Source organism: Nematolebias whitei, chromosome 3 (assembly GCF_014905685.2).
Source record: "Nematolebias whitei isolate Nwh7 chromosome 3, NemWhi1, whole genome shotgun sequence".
NCBI classification, from domain to species: domain Eukaryota; kingdom Metazoa; phylum Chordata; class Actinopteri; order Cyprinodontiformes; family Rivulidae; genus Nematolebias; species Nematolebias whitei.
Genome location: NC_056500.1, coordinates 52042512 through 52047361, shown reverse-complemented (window position 1 = coordinate 52047361; position 4850 = coordinate 52042512). Strand labels below are relative to the sequence as shown.

General features: G+C 35.8%; 1 protein-coding gene across 1 annotated transcript in view; it reads right to left on the bottom strand.

Annotated features, from left to right (window-relative positions):
• Nucleotides 1-4850, bottom strand: part of si:dkey-66a8.7 (PI-PLC X domain-containing protein 1) — a 33297-nt gene that overhangs the window by 22537 nt on the left and 5910 nt on the right. The window lies entirely within an intron of this gene.

Below are 4850 nucleotides of genomic sequence, written 5' to 3'. Positions count from 1 at the left end.
TGGTGTTTCTAACAAAGTTTTATTAAGCTTAAATTTCTTTTTTATGATAGACTTAATTTGTTGATATTCTAAGAAGTATTTATTTTCAATGTCAAATTGTATTATTAAATTATTAAATGGAATAAAGTCTACACCTTCATATATGTGTTCCAGACGTTCAATTCCCTTGACTCTCCAACCTGGGAAATTTAACATATTATTTTCTTGTAGGATGTCAGGATTGTTCCAGATGGGTGTATGTCTACAGGGGAGTAGTGAAGATTTTGTCATTTTCAAATACTCCCACCATGCTGTCAGAGAAGAGCTAATACTGATGCTTTTAAAGCAAACATGTCTTTTTATATTTGTGCTAATAAACGGTAGATCTGAAATCTTAATATTATTGCATAAAGTTTGTTCTATGTCTATCCAAGTTTCATCTAATGTATTTGGATTTAACCACTTTGAGATATATTGTAACCTATTGGCTAAATAGTAGTGATAGAAGTTGGGAAGTTCTAACCCTCCGGTATCTTTAGATTTCTGTAATGCTTTTAAGCTAATACGTGGAGTTTTGTTTTTCCAAAGGAATTTAGATATCAAAGAGTCCAGTGACTTAAACCATTCAGTTGAAGGTTTATTTGGAATCATTGAGAATAAATAGTTTATTCTCGGCAGGACCATCATTTTTACTGAGGCAACTCTTCCCATAAGTGATCTGGGCAGAGATTTCCATCTAGTAAGATCATCTTCAATGTTCTTTAAAATTGGGATATGATTCAATTTTATTAAGTCTTCCAATCTAGGAGAAATATTAATGCCCAAGTATGTAATGTTACCTGATTGTAGTCGTTCATTGAGAGAAGTATTAAACACGCAATTTATTGGAAGAGCTGTGGATTTTGACCAATTTATAGAATAATCAGAAACTTTTGAGAATGAGTTTATTAATTCGATAACATTAGATATTGAATTTTCTGTGTTCTGAAGAAAAAGTAAAACATCGTCAGCATAAAGACTAATTTTATGTTCTATATTTCTACACAGTATACCTTTAATATCAGCAGTTTGTCTTATTGCTGCTGCTAAAGGTTCAATAAAAATAGCAAATAGTGCAGGTGAAAGTGGACATCCCTGCCTGGTCCCCCTCTGTAAACAGAAGCTTGAAGATATTTGATTATTTGTCCTGACACATGCTCTTGGTGAGTTATATAATATTTTTAACCAATTAATGAAATTGTCCCCAAAACCAAATTTACTCAATGTAGAAAATAAAAATTTCCAGTTTACCCTATCAAATGCTTTTTCTGCGTCCAAAGACAAAATAGCTGTTTCAATATTTTTACTATATGAATACTCTATTAAATTATATAATCTGCGTGTGTTTGTGGTCAAGTGTCTTCCTTTTATGAATCCAGTTTGGTCAGGATGAATAATGAGAGGAATTATTTACAGATTTACAGTTATGAATCTTAGCGCACCATGACAGACAACATCCAACATCTGCAAGGTGCTTGCAAGAGCATTCATGTAAATGTAGTGAACTTGACCTGATGTCAAATCAATGACCTTAGGATCATATGGTCAGGAACTGTCATTTCATTGATTTGAATCCAGAAATACAGTTTGACCCATCCTGAGACTTTCTTTCTTGAATTAATCAAGTGGAAAAGACAATTCTCTATGATCATTACTATTTTACAAATGTTTTGATAATCAAATTGTGTTAGTTCAAACAATGTTTACATGTTGAAGTGAACTACTCATTTTTATTTACTTAAACAGTAGTAATGATTTTTATTCCTCATTCAAAGAAGAAATCAGGGTAATATGCATTTCTTGATTTTTCTGTCTTCAATGAGCAAATTTGTAAGTGTGTTAAAGTTCGAGGTTCGGTCAACTAAAAAGTTTACTGAAAAGAAATGTCATGTTTAACTTTCACAGCAGATACTGAGTAGAGACGCCACTAAGACTGGGTTTCTCCAACAATCTTTCTGTCTGTTTTTAAACAATCCTTGACTTTCCATAACACCTTACATCACAAACCACACCTCTGTTCTGGTCCATCCACGAATCAGAAAGCTCTCAAATGAACCGGAAGTATAGCCGTTTAAATGTGGCAACTTCCCAGTTCAACGGAGGAGTTTTCAGAGTTCAACAGTAGAGTTGAGAAGAGATGGGTTACAGAGTTTCAGAGTTCAGAGTTCTGAAGGAGTTCAGAGTTCTTGGAATCCAGAATGCAGAGCTGAACCAGAGACGATTTTGGGAATTATAACTTCTGTTTGGATAACCTCGCACGACTCCTAAGGTTTTAGCTGTCCTCACGGAGACGCTGAAAGAGTCAAAAGGAGAGCTCTACACCGACGCTGAAGCTATCGTCTGCAAGGTAAAAGTTCTATTTCGACCAAGCGTACCGTTGGCCAAGCTGATTTCAATGGAGCGTGTTGTTCTGGTTAAAACAGATAAATTCCCTCACACATCTCTCTGTAAGATAAATCTCAATTTTCCATCTTCAAACTCTCCTTTCTGCTAGAAAATTAATCCAGATGTTTTCATTAATGTCTGTGGTGAAGCAACGGAAAACCATGGTCGTATGGTTTTCCTGGTTGTAAAACTGATTAATTGATGTCTGCCGTTTTAGCTGAAAAGTGAAAACAATCGCCGTATTGTTCTCACTTCCTGTAAAACTATGCTGTTGTTATTTTCATATTTTGCCAAATTAATGTAAATGTTTGATGTTAAACTTTGATTCAGTAAATAAATGACCACATTAATTTTGATGGGTCAAAGATAAACAACGTCTCTCGTTACATTTCTGTTAAATTCAATGCACGCATGTTACACAGTCAGAAAAATGAAGAACCCGTTTAATGTATGAATATATCTCAGCATCTGTTCATACTACATAAATAATGTTACCATAGTCAATGGAGGGAAGGAAAGTAGCAGTTACAAGGTGTTTCCTAGCATTCAGAGTTCGAGAGGATCTATTTCTAAAAAAGAAACCCAGTTTTACTTTCAATTTCTTTACCAAGTTTTCAACATGAGGCTTAAAAGAGATGCGAATCAACCAAGATACTTAAGTATTCGTAAGAATCGCCAAACTCAATACGAGCACCATTTTGTAGATAAGATAGAAGGAAGGACTGTTGAAAACAACTTCCTGTTTGAATTACAACATCCCTTTGGTTTTGTCAGCATTTAGCACCAGTTTGAGATGGATCAAATCTGACTGGATGATGTAGAATGCAGACTGTAAAATCTGGAAAACCTTGGTAACTGTTTTACCTCGACAATAAACAACTGTGTCGTCAGCATAGAAATGTAAGGATACATCAGGAATGATCTGACTTACATTGCTTATGTAGATTGTGAAGAGGGTGGGTACTAAGACTGAACCTTGTGGTACACCATTGTTAACATTTAGATAGCTGAAAGAAGTATCATTATGTTGAACACATTGGCTTCGATCTGAGATATAATTAGAAACCCAACTGATAGTATGGTCTGAGAAACCAATGTCTGAGAGCTTATGGCATAAGATATCATGGTTGACTCTACAGTATCAAAAGCTTTAGACAGGTCTAAATAAAGTGTAGCACAATAGTCCTTAGCATCCAAAGCTTCAATAACCTTCATTGAACCCGTCGTTGTGCTGTGTTGTTTCCTGAAACCAGATTGGCGGGGAGGTAAAATGTTAAAACAATACAATCCAAAGACACCATCTTAGCACCAACATTACTGGTTTGTTCCACTTTGGAGTAAGCTGTTTGGGGGAAGAATCAGTTTTGTGTTGTGTGTTTCCTTGACTGATGAAGCCATCTGGATGGAAGATGAAACATTTCATCAAAAAAGAAACTGTCCAGATGACCTGAATGAAAAATGTTGGAGTCCAAATACTTTGTCACTTCAGTATTTATCAATTTTTCTAAACCCTTAGCAAGAATACAGTTTAGAGATTGCCTGGTAGTTGTTCATTGTGGGGTCTCCTCCCTTCAGTAAAGGTAGAACAAAAGCTGTTTTCCAAGTGTTTGGAATGGAGCTTTGGCTTATGGACAGATTAAAGATGTGCAACACCGGTTCTGCTATGATTTTTACGTCTAGCCTTACAAAATAAGGAGGACGGTCATAAGGGCCTGCAGATGTTCTAGAGTCCAGAACTTAACAATGTATTAATTTCCCTAAACCATAACAGAAAACAGTGAAAATGAAAAGTTGTGGTTTACTGAAGATTTTTTCATTCAACCTTTATTTAGACAGGTTAATCCCATTGAGCCTCAAGGACTCATTTAAAAGAGAGACCTGACTTCCTAACAAAGAGTGATGACAACAATGGATAACAATGATGACAATGGATAACAACAACAACAATAGTCATAAAATAGGCATTCAAATTTTATTTTTTTATTTTTTTAACAAATCGAAACAATAGCAACAAATAGGACAATCAAGAGGAATAGCAGCAAAAAACAGTTGGATAACAAGGCGATTTGGAAAACTAAAAACAGGAAAATGTCTGCAATGGCTTTTGCCAGGACCTTAACAGATGTTTAAATCCACTTAGAGAGGTCAAGGTCGCGAGCTTCAGATCTTTTTGCAAGATATTCCAAGAAACAGGAGCGGAGTAGGAGAAGGTCCTTTTGTCTAGTTCAGTCCTCACTGAGTGAACACTGCAGGTAATGATGTCCTGAGAGCGCACGCTGTAGCTGCACTCACACAGAGACATGTAGGAGGAGATGTATGAAGGCAACAGACCAAGAAGTGATTTAAAGATGAAGATGTACCAGTGGGAGAGTCTGTGTGAAGTTAATGGTGACCAGTTAACCAGTGAATACAGGGTGCAGTGGTGGGTACGATAATCACAGCCAGTT